Source organism: Acromyrmex echinatior, chromosome 4 (genome assembly GCF_024713525.1).
Source record: "Acromyrmex echinatior isolate Ae372 chromosome 4, ASM2471352v2, whole genome shotgun sequence".
Taxonomy (NCBI): domain Eukaryota; kingdom Metazoa; phylum Arthropoda; class Insecta; order Hymenoptera; family Formicidae; genus Acromyrmex; species Acromyrmex echinatior.
In genome coordinates this window covers 9907879-9923969 of record NC_141855.1, presented here as the reverse complement: position 1 = coordinate 9923969, position 16091 = coordinate 9907879, and the positions used below count along the sequence as shown (strand labels likewise).

Genomic DNA, 16091 nt, shown 5'->3' with positions numbered 1-16091 from the left:
AGCAACACACGCCACCTTTTCCAATTCTCCTAACACCCTCTCTCCTCGTGGTATCTCCGCCTAGTTATAGTCTGGTATCCAACAGGACGATGGAGGGTACACGTTCCAATGTATTGGCATGTTGGGGCACGGGGCGCGTTCGAAGCGCCGCGCCGGCAGCCGTCGAGATATTGATTTACAATGCTTACTCCGCTCTATAGCGACTCCCATAACTATAGAACCCTCCGCGCGTCTCCCTCTCCCTTCCTCACTCATTTGTCTCTCTTGCTCTTTCCCTCTTTGCGTCTCTTTCCCGCTCGCATCCCGTTCTCTCGTTTATTTCCTCGCCGTGCTCTGCCACACTCGTTAGCAATTACCAATACCGTCGTTGCTATACTGTCTTTTTTCTCTCTCCGTTTTTCTTCTTTTTAGGCCCGGTTTTTTTCATTTGCTGTTAACTTGTAGTCAGGCTTAACCTGGTGATAACGTAAAATTAGTATTTTTCTATGATTAACTGATAGTCACCGAATTAATAATTTTGTAGTGAATAATTTTTAGGCTTGGTTTTTCATTTTTTTGATTAACTTGTGGTTAAACTTAATCCAATGAGCTTCATTTATGATAATGTCATGAATAAAGTTTATTGGTATTTATATGTAAAATATCAGGTTAACCAATCAGATAATGAAACATTGGACTTTAAAGTTATGTCGCAAAATCAATTTAATGATTAATCATAGCTAGAAAAATACTATTTTTTATATTGTCATCAAGATAAGTAAAGTTATAAGTCTAAATCACAAATAACCAGATTGTTGGTTCTACAATGAGTCTACAGTCGGAAGTCTTAATCTTAATTGGTCAATGAAGTTAGTTAATTAGCGTTAGTTGTACAAGTTGACTATTAGTCAACTTCACCAATAAGAGGATTACCAACTACCGGTTCATTATAGAATCAGCAGGTAATGAAAAATTAAGCCTAAGAGACTCGTCGAAAATAATATTGTTGATACAAGAATGAGCGATTTGACCTTGAATCTCCAAATTCTTAAAATTTCTAGTTAATGGATAAATATATTGAAGATAAACGGTTGATGAAAAGTTTGCGCTATCATATCTCTTTTTATCAAAAGTGAAACATTTCTAAATTATTAGGAAATAATCGTGTACTAGATATGTCATGCAAGATATCCTTCATTTTACGCATGAAACGTCATAATAGATCATAATATCGAACTAAAGATTACCTAAGATTACGACTAAAGATAAGTAAATTAAAGCTTTAAATAATCTGACAACAAAACAAAAATACAAATACGTTGCACAATACAAGTTGTTGTCAATGATTCTAAAACTTTATGACAGTATTTTTTTAAATTTTATTAATATTGCAATTAGCATTTTATTAATATTGCAATAAGCATTAATATTGGCAATTATATCATGTATAGACATATATTAATTATATACATAATATTTTGTATAACAATAATATTTTGAATAATAACACATAGTATTATCAATACTTTAGTTTCACGCTATTGTTGAAATCAAATCGGATGATATAAGTTTAAATATTAAATTTGTTAAACATTAGGAAAAAGTATCATTATAATGTTTTATATAATTGCCAATTATCATCATTGTATTTTTAATTTACGTAACAGGTGTACAATATTACGCTCAATTATATACGCTAAATTTTGTAAAAACCATTGTGTACTATAAAAGTTGCAAATGAAAAAGTATAGTTTATGGAAAACTTATTTCTTATAATCTGCAATAGTTTTATAAATTGCAACATGTATGTCAAATCTATGAGTATAAAAACATGAAACTAGAGAGAAAGTAGACAAATCTATCTTTTCTAATCAATCTATTTTTTCCAGAATAATCTCAAAGAAAAGGCTATTTTAAAGATAAAATGTATTATCAGTAATATCAGTCAATCTCTATTTTAGTGTAGTGAAATTTTCATCAATATTTTTATCTTCCATTTTTTATCAAAATATTATTCTTAAGGGACTGTTGTTTCAATCAGACATTTTTCAGTCAACAAACTGATATTGCGTTTATCGCAAGATATAATCTCAAAACAAATTTTTCAAATGTACTAATTGGCTCTAGAACAGAACTTCTTATTCTATAGCAGTAGGCAATCAACAAGCTCGAAAAATTTATTGTACAACAGATACTAGCTATATATGAGCAATAACGTAGAATAAAATCAAAATCGTAAATATTGTATAGAATGAAGGGTATTAAATTGTTATACTTGGTATGTTATGCACGCGTGATATATGTATGTATATACAAATTGATTTCTTTGCTTCAAACAGTCAATTTGTATGGATAAAGACTCAACTTTTCCAATCCGATTTTTCAAAATGCATTGTACGTGCGTGCGTACGTACGTGTAAAAGAGTAAACTAATTGCTTCCAATAATCTCATGTTTTATACAGGATGTAAAAAATTGACAAAAATATTTTAAAGACAGATTCTTCGTAACATTTTAAGACGAAAAGTTTAATACGAAAATGCCATGGCTATGATATATTATAGTTTTCAAATTGGAAGAATTTAAAAACTACAAATGACAAGGCTAAAATTTCGCACGCTTAAGAATAGCAAGATGATTAGCGTAAAAAACATGAATTTTGTTATTGTTAAAGACATGAAATATGGAAACATCGTCACAATGATCATCTTACCATCTCGAAGCGCGTGAAATTCTAACCGTAGTCTACAGCTATCATTCATAATTTTTAAACTCTTCTTTCTTATTCAAAAACTATCACAACTTTGATATTTTCGAATTAGATTGTTTATCTTAATATGTTACAAAGAATCTGTCTCTAAAACTTATTGTCAGTTTTGGGACATCCTGTATGCAATTAAAGATAAAACTGCGACTAATTTCTTGCTCTTTGTACATTATTTTGTATTTTGTATGTGCTATTATGTTTAACATCATTTTGAAGTGTTAAGGAAATAAGTAATTAATAAATAAAAAGGCATTTCGACGAAAAGAATGCTCGAGATATATCGACAAAGAAGAGATTCCGAAAATGATGTTCACGAAACATCTTTGTTTGTCCATGATAAACCTGACATTATCATGGTAATATTTCTGACTCTCTTTTCTGAGCAATCTGTACGATCGTCCATGTGGGGGGTCCCGCCGGAAGTTTATTGCTCGGTTATCCGGCCAGTACCTCATTTTACGTTTCGCCATAAAACTTACGCCACGATTAGAGAGCGGACGAATCTCAACCGAGCTGTAGTAAATCGAGTAAATTTTGCGGACAATTTCTGTCTAATAAATGTCGCGAGCTAGTTTTCGCTGTCACCCGCAGATGGTTTTTAAGTGGTCGACCTTCGAGAGCGAAGCATACCATTATCGTAAACCATGAGCTAACTAAATCAATTTAAAATTATAATATATGTCTTGAGATGCAAGCCATCCATAAAACACGCAGTAAAACATTGCAGCATTTGTCATTTAAAATTTGCAAAATTGATGTTAGTAATATGGCACAGTAATATTCATTAATCATTATTATAGCAATACACAGAAATTTAGAAAATATGTAATACAAAAGGAATAGATATATTGTTTTTATTTTTGTCCAAAAATGAGAAAATCAAATTTTTATATATTCTTAATAAGCATTCGAATTTTTTTCAAAAATTTCACACAATTTATATCATATACAGATCATATAGAAATTCAAATTAATTCAAAAATTATTTAAAAATACTTCGTAAATCTTGAAAATTTGCAACATGTTAAAATTTTTGAAAATTCTCTTGAAAATATTTAAATATATATTTTCAAATATCTAAAAAAAACATTAAAATTTTTCAAAATTTGATTAGAGCAATTCAATCGTATCTGCAAATTAAGCAAAGGTATTCAAGATAATTAAGATTTCTGTCATATATTCGAACTATATTCAATAAATATTTTAAGCTCATTACTGATTTTTTACTTTATTTTGCAAATATAATTGATAATAAAAAGACTACCTAAACTAAATTATTTTAAATTATCAATGTATTTATTAACGCAATAAATAAATAATTCAAGGCAATTGATGAGCAAATGTATATGAAATAAATATGAATATGTGAGAGAGAAATAGCATAAATTGAATGTATCTAAACATAAATTAAATATAGAAACCTCGATAGAAACTCTGTATCTTTCCTCAGCGCTAATGTGTGATTAATTAATATAAACTGATTATATATTACATTAATTATGCTTTTTATATTTAATGTCATACTTCGTCAGTGTGATGATTTGGTTTTGTTGTATTTTTGCTAATTATATTTTTCTTATAAATATTGTATAATGGAGAATAATAAAAATGTGAATTATTTAAATTCACAAGATTTCGAAATCATCAAAAATGTCGCAACTTGGAATAATCGAGATGCAACGGCGCACTGCAGCTAGGTGTCACCTGTTGAATCGTTCCGTTTAACGCACGTTTTCCTGGAAATTGTACGCTCTACAGAAAAAACATGTGATAAAGAAACATAACAGGGGACAAAATACAAAATGAAAAATATTTATTCAAGAAAGTATGGAAAGGTTCTGTTCTCTAAAAAATTTCATATTCTTTTATATATTTGTAATAGCTATAGAATATACATTAGGATTTATGATACACATATCAAATGTATAAGCTATTGTAAAATCATTAAAAATGTATAACATACTTTGAGTGCTTATATCTAAGAAAATTAAGAGGTAAGTGCGGAAAAAAAACAAGTTAACTCGATGCTCGTTTTCCTTCATGCATTTTCTTCTCATTTTTCTCAGATGTACGCACCGGAGACACATATGGTTATAAACAACTATAGAAGAAAAGGGAACAGCGCTCTGAGTTACGGTAATTAGCAATATCGTACTATGTCCTCTATATTATCATATAAATATAGAACATGCAGGTAAACAGTAAACGAGATAATACCGGGGGGGAAGAGAGAGAGAGAGAGAGAGAGAGAGAGAGAGAGAGAGAGAGAGAGAGAAAGGGGGGGAGTAGAGTTAAAGGCGGAGAAGGTTACGCACGCGTGCACGCGCGTGTCAGCACGCATATGCATGCATGCACGCACGAACGCACGAGCGCGTGTATATATCCACGCGCATCACGACCGCTCTTTCTTTCTTAGTCTACCACCCTCGACGTCCTGAGATCCCACCTTCCTCGTCTGGCTCGTTCCGAAGCCAGCACAATTTATGCCCAATTACATCCTAATTACCGTAATGGCATCGACTTGGGGCACAGATGGTGTCACAGGGTTAAGTAACTTACAATCCGCGACCTCGATCGCCTTGCTGATCGAATATGAGAATGTTAGATACATTGATATTAAGTATTAAATTAAACAGTATAGATAAGTAAAAAATATTCATCTTTTTTTTAATCATATCTCATGGAAAAAAATTAGAAATGTTAAGAGGTATAATTCATACATCATGATCCACGAAAGCTTTTCACTTTTAATGGACAAGTACATATACTTTGATATCTATTCAATTAAGTGTCAATATTTGTAGCAACATCAAAATTTAATTCGAAATAATAAATCATATATGATAATTTGTTAAACTAATTGCAAAACTATCAAAGCAAAAAATAAACGAATAATAATATAAATATTATAAAGTAAGCAATATATAGATAAATTTGGCAAAAACTTTTCGACAAAACTTCAATTCGTGTATATTTTTAATATCTTTTCCTACCAGCTGCGAATTTCATTTTCCCTGTGCGAAATGTTCACGCGAATATAATCTCCCTGTTCCTCTTTCCGAATAACAGGCAGCTCATCGTACATGACGAGAACCATGAATGGACAAACAAGCAGACAATGACATGGCATATGAATAACATATGCCCTACTAAACTACTCTAACTTAGGATTCAGAAGTTCTCAAAATTGACACGTTTTCCAAATGCCGTAAATTCTGTATTATAGTATTATATATTCTATATTTTGTAATATATTCAATTCAAATCTCTTTCGCGCATTTTCTATTTTTTCTTTTTCTATCCATTTCTTCTTTCAAATATGGTATGGGTGCTTTCCAGCAAGATACACAGATGGTACAATATAACACAGTGAATCATTATACATCCTTTATTGCCAATGTTAAACAAAGATGAAATGGTTACTTTGTAACACTATATGTTTTACTAGAAAGCACTATGTATGGAACTTTTACTTAACAAGACATATAGTGTAATACAAGTCATTATTTCATCTCTGCTTAACATTGGCAAACAATAAAGATGTAATAATTCACTATGTTACAATGTATCATCTATGTCAGACCTGTTTAAATTTAAGCTCCGGAATCAAAACACAAAGCCATCGCCAACAAAATCAATATGCGTAAGATTTCAAGGACTATAAAGTATTGACACGCGTCCGAACAATACTTATCAACACTTTATTCTTTGAAATCTTACTCACATTGAGTTTTTTGCGTCGATGACTTTCGGTTCCAAAGCTCAAGTGAGACAGGCCTGATCTATGCTTTTTGCTGGAAGAAGAAATAGAGAGAAAAAAGAAAAATACATGAAAGATTCTGTCCATGTTCAGAACACGCATATGTTAATGACATTATCACGTTAACAAGTTGAGATATTAGGAAGTTTTTGCAATACACGCAATTCAACTTTCCACTAAAAAAATGTGACTTTAACATTTTCTGTATCTGGATACACGGTATTACAAAAACTCCCTATTTTGTGGTACATATAACGTAAACGCATTATGGCGCATTAATCGACTTAAGAGCATTCTGAATGTGGAACATCGAATATTTCATTAAAATTGAATTAAAAAATGCGATTATTTTATCGCCACACATTTTGCTTAAACAATATACACACGTTCAACTTTGTTAATAATATATTATAATAACAATTGAAAGTTAAAACAAGATATTTTTAAGTATATCAAGTTAATCAATAGCAATTCGTTCTAATAATTATAAATTAATTCGAATCATAGCACTAGTATTGGTCAGTGCTCTATATATATTGTGTATATATATATATATATATATATATATATATATTTAAAATAAAGCACCATTTGATGAAAACTTTTCACTGGGGACTTTAGCTATTGGTATATTTCACGAATGCGATAATGAACATTCACGAGGGTCCACAATGGCAAGTGGCACCCTAGCGTTCAGGCCTTCGCCCTTCGGCACTTATCGATGTTTAATGAGACAATAGAGATGGGGAAACAACAACCATGCGCGGTTACTGAAAAATTTAGCAGCTACGCAAAGAGGAAACTGATTTCGCTTATAATGTTACGAAGCAAAAATATCGATGTAACTAATATCAATTATAACTTTTTTCTCTACAAGAAAAATTTACTAAAATCTTTTCGAAATAACACCGAAACATTTGTAAATTCACTTCTGAACATTACTCGGAAGGACAAAAATAAATTTACAAATGTCTTCATATCAAATTTTATTTCTACGTATGTATATAAACATAGTATGTGAGATCATTGTCAATTATAAAAACCACAATTTCATCTGAATATACCGTATCGAAAACATGCATTGCTCAATAGCTGAAAGAGCGAAAATCTTGAAAAAAGGAATGTTTGAATTTCATGAAGGATAACATCAAAGTAGTGAACGTCCAAGGTTACATATTTCTCTCTCGTCGGCGTTTATTCTGAATTATTGAATATTCATCAACGGAGTTATTGACGGAGTGACCGCGCGAAGGCGTACGAGTGTCGCATCCTATAACTCGTGTCGCGCATCCGGTCCCAGAGGAAATGCTGCACTGTGAAAACGGCCCCCGTGGGCGAGAGTGCTTGCGAGTCGTTATCGAGTCGCGTTATACGCCGAATTAAAGGGGTACGGTGAAACGCTATGGGGGATCGTGCTCAAAGCCACGCCTCGCGCGTTCTCTGGCTCTATTACTTCTCTCCCTCTCCGGACGACGAGAACTAAAAAGCAGAACTCGAATTGATTTGTCGAAATTTGCCATCGGAATTACTTTCATTAAATATTCTCGAAAAGAAGATTCTCGACAAAGATTATAACTATGAAATATGGAAGTATTTTTATAAAGTTTATTGTTATCTCTCACTTTCTTTACTTCACCCATCCTTTTTTGGCAACTACGAATATATGCCATACTTACGGTGAATGCAAAAAGTATTCACACAGAATATTTTTATAAAAAAGTCTTATTTGTAGAAAATAAATATTAATTGACAATTTATTAATCATGAGTACGTTCTATTCTAATATAAACAAAAGAGCTTCGTGAAAGTAACTGTGTTCATGATTTTAGATGTTAATTTCTCAACTATATGAATATTTTTTGTGTGTTCAAATAATACAATTTTTCATTTTCACTTAAGATACTATTTTTTTAATTATTACACATTTTTTACATAAAGTAATTTTAAAAAAGCTACAATCTATTTTATTCTTTATCAATAATTGTTAATTAATGCTTACTTTAGCATTTCGTAAAATGTATGATATGTATAACGAATTATTCTTGTCATTCCGAAACAAGAACAAAAGATCATGCGCTTGTGGAACGCAACCTTTCTAAAAATAAGATTTTTAAAAAATATATCTTTCCTGTACGGAATACTTTTTGCATTCACTATATTTTTTATTTTTGTATCAGGAGGATATAATAAATAACATTTTTTTAAATAAATAAATAAAAAAAATTATTATAATGATTTCGGCTATGAGAATTGGCGCTGTATTAAGTACGCAATAATTTTCAAATATTAAATTGTAACATACATATTTAGTTAATGATTCTTATATATGTTTCGGCTAGCTTTTCAGCCTTCCTCAGTACGTACAGATGAAATCATGTTATACAGAAAGCGATGAGATGTATAAGAATAGCCTATAGGTTTCTATAAGAAGTGAAGAATAATCACCTCACATGAAAACATTGCAGATACTAATATAATAGAAAATATGCGAATATTGTAGCCTATTCTTATATATCTCATCGCTTTCTATATAACATGATTTCATCTGTACGTACTGAGGAAGGCTAAGAAGTTAGCCGAAACATGTATACAAATCATTAACTAAATATGTATGTTACAATGAGAAAAAAATACTGTTGATTCAATTAAAGTCTATATTATAGGCTGTCACTAACATAAGTAATTAATTCATGTATATTTTTATTGACATAAAGACCTTGATTATTGAAATAATAATTTAAGCCTTTATGTCAATAAAAATATACATGAATTAATTACTTATGTTAGTGACAGCCTATAATATAGACTTTAATTGAATCAAAAGCATTTTTTTCTCAGTGCAACATACATATTTAGTTAATGATTCGTATACATGTTTCGGCTAACTTTTTAGCTTTTCTCAGTACGTACAAATGAAATGTACAATTTAATATTTGAAAATTATCGCGCACTTAGTACAGCGCTAATTTCCACAGCCGAAATTATAATAATTTTTTTTATATTAGGGAATTACGATTATCATTTGTTTAAATAAATAAATAATTATATAAATAAGTGTAGTTGTAAGAATTAACTAATCACAGTCAAATATAAGGAAAATATTCGATTGTGATATTTATGATTGATCAATTCTTACAACTACAATCACTTATAACTATGCTTACATAATTATAGAATGGACTTTACAGTGTACTTCATAGAAACATTACACGATGTTCGCACGTCGTCTATTAGCTGAAAAATATCTGATAGGAAATGAAATGTCAAAAATAAGATCCGATATTCCGAGACGAATCGTATTGCACATTCTAATCGTTTACTTGAAATCACAGTATCGCTTTCGAGTATTCTCGAGTGACATACGGATAAGGCAATCAGTATCACAATAAACACAGTTCTCTTATTAATCATGCTCCGTGAGGATCATGAGATCTGTATACATAATTATGTACTTACAGTGCAAGTTAATTATATCCCACCCAACACGTTCTGCCCTCTCATTAGCCGTCTGTTATTCCATGTATCTTCAAAGATACGAAAAGAGATATAGGATCCAATCTGCTCCTAAGGTGTGATTATGAGTAATTAACGTGAAGTTACGCGTTAATTGTTAAAACTTTCACAAAATTAACCTGTCACGTTAAGATCTTGAAAACGTTGTATCTGAAAGATACATTGAAATCTGATACTGTTTCCAGCGAAAAGATCCTTGGGACGAAATCTTGCGAAAAGCGCAAATTAAATCACAATACCAAAAAAATAAACAAAAATATTGTTCGAAAAATATTACAGACTTAATTGTTGTACTGGTAATAAAATATCTTGTGCGAGAAACAAATTAATAAAAAAGTATTAAATAAAATTAAATAAAAAAGCAAAAATAAATCCTATTTGCCGAAAAATTTGAGTTTGCATTCTTTTATTCGCAATAAAATAACGACAAATGTAATCATGCAAAATCTTACAACGATACAAATCAATACAAATTAAAGCAATTTTAAATAAATTCACTCACCGATTGCTGTAATCGCTTTCGTCGTCTCACCAACTGCCTCTGCAAAACAATTTTTTATAATCAAAATTTATTCAATCCGTCTCTCTACTCTAAAAAATATCGGTGTGGATTTAACACTTTTGGATTTAACATTCATATGGAGTGTATATAATTCTCACTGCGTGTGTGTTGATGTTAATATTATATAATATTAATATGATGTAGACTTCAAATTTCTGATATTTATCAATATTATCGTGATAAATTAAAAATCCATGTATATATTAAATCCATATCATATTGATGTTAATATTAACACCAACACAGTAAGAATTATAGACACCGCTATTTTTTAGAATGTCAAATTTTCACTGCTAAAATTGAGGCTTGCTAAGAAATTCTTAATTTTCAAATAAAACTAAAATCTTTTACCATTGATATAATGGATGCTTTCCATTTAATAACACAAGTTGACACAAGTCGATACAAGTATTGTTCTATCCTTTGTCATTCTCTGAATGTCAAGAAAGATAGAACGACGATTGTGTCATCAAATGGAAAGTATTCTTTACCGTCCAAATTGCGCATTTATTTGACAAAGACATAGAATTACCTTATTAACAAAGTATCAAGTGATAACATAAGAAAGTTAATTATATATACACGCAATTGGTATTCGGATTTTTTATACTTACCAGCCATTGAGTCGCCGTGGCCATCCTAACCGCAGCTGCAATTGAGCCAACTCATCGTTGAAATATCCCAATCTTTTTTTGATCCTATTATTTCACTCGCTATTTTGATCATTTCACCACACACACACACACATACACACACACGCGCGCGTACAAATCACGATTGCAATCGTGAATTAATTAACGAGGTACGATCATTGCGCGATGTTTTAATCGGCATCCTCGGTGTTTGCGAGCGCACCTTTCGCTTTTAACGAATGAGATATAATTGAAAACACGTAAATTTTATGAGCCAAAGGGGTATGGAATATAGAATAATGCAACGCGCGAAAAAAATCCGCGACATAACCTCTAACATTTGCGATACGTCGCGATAAGTTTCATTATCAATATTCTTTTTATATTGAAAACTTTCAAGCTTATAGATCGAACATTTTTGATTTTAATGATCAAATCATTAAAACAGAAACTGAGAGGAAAATCAAGAAGAACTATCTCGATCTTTATAAAGAACGTAAACAAAAATTATAAATCGTAACGACTGCGGACGATTAGCGTTTATTCGACACTTTGTTCAACTTGTTCGACACAATTTTTTCGACGTTCAATTATCTTGACGTATAATTACTTCGATCTGACTTACTTTCAGCGCGAATGGAACGAAAAATAACTACGTCCGCGGTGCGCCGTGTATTGTTTATGTACGATCGTACGGAAATGTGTAGGGAAAACTGCTATAGATAAACGGGGTCGACACCACTTAACGCACGAATTCGTAGTCCGGTTTGCAACCCAAAAGACGCGATTATCAAATGGACTTGTCATCAAATGGAAAGCACCCTTGATCATTTCGCGACGCAATTTATTCGTGATGAGAAAGAAACGAGTATAAACTCCGCGAGTGTAGCACTAATGATCGAGATAATTGATTCGCGCATGAGATTTCGCGATTTCATACGACGCGTAAGATTTATAACCTTCATGGAGGGACGCGATTAATGATACCGATAATTTGATTTGACAAATGTATTTTACATTCGGTTATATTTCTTTGACACTTCTAATACTTATAATTATAGAGTAACTTACTTTTAGCGAAGAGAAAGGGAAAAAATGGGGAGAATCCGCGGACGCGTCCTGTATCATTTACGCGATTGGAACGACTACTGTACGGGGTCGACACCACTTAATGCACGAATTCGTAGTTCGGTTTGCAACCCAAAAGACGCGATCACTTAAGTGGCGGGTGTACAATGAAATTTTAAGGCGTAAAACTTAAGCCGTAACAAAATTGACCAATCATAGTCGATTGATCTCCAGACATTCGACTGTAATTGTCAATTTTTTTTAACTTAAAGTTTAAAGCTTAAGTTTTACAACTTAAAATCTCATTGTAGACGCCGCTTTACCCGTGACTGTCAATGCACTACAACGATTCCGCGATGCGCCGTTTTCACTACTCGCTTATTTTTCTCGACACATGTGGTGTTTTCGTGGTGGTTTTGATAACATAAGTTGACACAAGTGTCGTTCTATCTTTGTCTCTCTCTCTCTCTCTCTCTCTCTCTCTCTCTCTCTCTCTCTCTCTCTCTCTCTCTCTCTCTCTCTCTCTCTCTCTCTCTCAATGTCAAGGATAGAACGACGTTTGTGTTGACTTGTCATCAAATGGAAAGCACCCTTAATCATTTCGCGACGCAATTTATTCGTGATGAAAAAGAAACGAGTATAAACTCCGCGAGTGTAGCACTATTACTAAGCCAATGATCGAGATTTTGCGATTTCGTACGACGTATAAGATTTATAACCTTCATGGAGGGACGCGATTAATGATACCGATAATTTGATTTGACAAATGTATTTTACATTCGGTTATATTTCTTTGACACTTCTAATACTTATAATTATCGAGTAACTTACTTTTAGTGAAGAGAAAGAGAAAAAATGGGAAAATCCGCGGACGCGTCCTGTATCATTTACGCGATTGGAACGACTACTGTACGGGGTCGACAACACTTGACGCACGAATTCGTAGTTCGGCTTGCAACCCAAAAGTGCGATCGTTTACCCGCCGATCCGCGAAGTTCGTTTCTATCACTCTAAACTCACTTGTTTTTCGCGTTCTTTCTCACTTCGCGACGCAATTTATTCTTGATAAGAAAGAAACGAATATAAAATACGTTAATATAACATTATTAGTTATACTGATTATGAGACAATCGAGATGACTGATTCATGAAATTGTAGGATTTTGCACGGAACGATACACGAGATTTATAATCACCTTTATGGAGGAACGCATTAATTATAATGACACCAATTAACATAATGTATGAATATGTTTTATATTTAATAAGATTTATTTTATGCGCTTACGATTATTTTCTCGATACTGAACTATTGCGAGCCGAATTTACTTTTAGCGAAGAGAAAATCAACGGACGTGTATTGTCTACACGCAAAAAAATATTTCACTGCTCCAGCTAGAATTATTGCTGTTTTTTGTATCTGATAGAAAATTATGTATCATACACTGAAAAAAAATATTGTCAATTTTAATAAACATTTAGTTGAATATTGCCAATTAAATATAAAGATATATTTATTTGATACAAGAAATGTTAATTTGATTTAACAATCTTTTTTTTTTATTGAACAAATAGTTACTTACTGTAAGTAAATGTTTAGTTGGCAATATTGAACTAAATATTTATTAAAATTAACTATAATTTTTTTCTCAGTGTACGCATAGAATTTATAGCACAAATTAAATTCTGTCTCTGTCATTTATCTGATTAGATGCAATACATCTAATTCAATCCAATATAGTACTTGCTAGAAATTTGTCTGTTTTAACTAATTTTTTGTATTTAAATAATTTTCGCTATAACTACATTTTTTTAAGAGTATATTTTATGCAATCGGAACGGTTATTGTTCAGGATTGACACCACTTATCGCACGAATTCGTAGCTTGCAACTCAAAAGATGCAATCGCTTATCCGCGTTCGTCATTATAAAATTATAAAATTATTATTCTGCAATATGCTCCGTTCTCATCACTCGCGTTACTTTTTGCGATGCTTTTACTCACTTCGCAATTATTCTTAATAAAAAATAAGTATAAAATCCACAGGGGACGAGCACATTCTCCTAGAAAGTAAAGATTGGTGCGTAAGATAAGTCGAATATAAGAGGATAGGAACAGAAACGGCGTAAATGAAATTTTCAAGAAAAAAATTGAGAAATGTAAAAGAAGGGTTTACTCTTTTTTACATTTTATCATCTCAATGTTCGATTTCTAAAAACTTTATTCACGCTTCTTCTTCTTAAAATTTGACTTAGGCTGCGGTCAAAGTCTCACTACAAATGCTTTGAAACGTTGATCAATTAGACATAATTTTACAAATTGACCAGTCAAAAATTGCTTTAAAACATTTGTATCATCGCATTGACCGTACCTTTGAGCTACGATTTTATTTTCGTCAGGGATGATGGACTATTACCATATATAATACATGATACATTTATACAAGATAACTGATTCGCGCACGGAATTGACACATTGGCATTAACGTAAACAGTAGGAAATCCAAAATATTAATTTGGTACCTGCTTAGATTTTACTTGAGATATTCAATGTGCTATTAGCTTAATACGACAGTTACGACACACGAAACGGCACGCGTCACCGCCCGCCTGGCTCGAAGCTCGTCGCGCGAATGACAAGGCGACCTTGTGTTCACACAACAATACGGCGCACCGTACCGGTTATGATTTGCGGTGTACAACGTACTCTTGTGTATACGCAACAAGGTCGTCGTAATTATCATTCGTCTGGCGAGCTTCGAGCAGACAGGCAACGATGCGTGCCGTTCTGCGTGCTGTATTATCTCTCGTGATCGCGAACAGGTATCGAGAGACGCGAAACGTGAGCGTTTTTTACGAACTATTAGCGATTATCAATCCACAAGGTTATTAATTAATTGCATTAATTAATATTCAAACGCAGTGAGGCTTTCTACCCAACTATATATCTCGTACATGTATCTGTTTTTGAAATAGAAATCGAAGTGGCAGCGAATGAGAGTTATAAATTACATGCGTTTCATTTTGTATTATTGTATTATTAATATTTAATAGTAATAATAACAATTCTCTGTAAGCTCTTTTATAATACTTTCAATGTTTAATATTTTATTAATTTCTGTCTCCAATCGAATATAATATCTAGAAAATCAGATAAATGTTAAGTTAACATTTACTAGTTTAATAAACGGAAAGATTAATAAATAAAGGTTTATAAAGATTAATAAATAAAATATTGATCGGTTATTAATAGTATGGTATATATTTCCGAATAAAATATTGTATCCCTCGATTAAACATTAATTCAATTTCCTATGACGTAAAATTTCCAACGCTATTTCCGAATTTTTTCGTTGTTACAAACAAAAATCATGAAATAGATCGATTTCAATTCAAGTGGCATTTAGTTAATAAGCACAGTCATAATTAAATATATTTAATACCTCTTAACGGCTGGTATATAAATTTGATATTCGATAATTATCGAAAATTCTTCATCATTCAAAGTCTGTTTGTTGCATCAATTTACAAGATTTTTGTAATTTTGTATTTTTCTCACTTTATCATCGTTACGATAATAAATGCGCGTTTTCGTATGATTAACATTTAAAATCCCATATAATCGCATCGCATCGCATATGGTCATCATATTCTAATCACTAGTGCGTGTTCAAACATAATTATTAACGTATTTACGAGTGAGTGTCGTCTGAGTACTCTGAAGGAACAAGGAGAAGCAAGAAGAAGTCTTACAGACATCAAATAACAGAGCCGACAATTTTATTGTAATAATAGTAATTTATTTATATACG

The 16091-nt window shown here is 31.8% G+C and overlaps 1 protein-coding gene across 1 annotated transcript in view; it reads right to left on the bottom strand.

Annotated features, from left to right (window-relative positions):
• The window catches only part of LOC105152371 (RAS oncogene family member Rab26), a 178312-nt gene extending 167032 nt beyond the window's left edge, over positions 1-11280 (bottom strand). The window contains exons 1-2 of the mRNA XM_087406073.1: positions 11195-11280; positions 10521-10559 (exon numbers count right to left, since the gene is read on the bottom strand). The gene's annotated coding sequence lies outside the window, so the exon portion shown is untranslated. The remainder of the gene's footprint in view (positions 1-10520; positions 10560-11194) is intronic.
• Positions 11281-16091: the final 4811 nt, after the last annotated feature.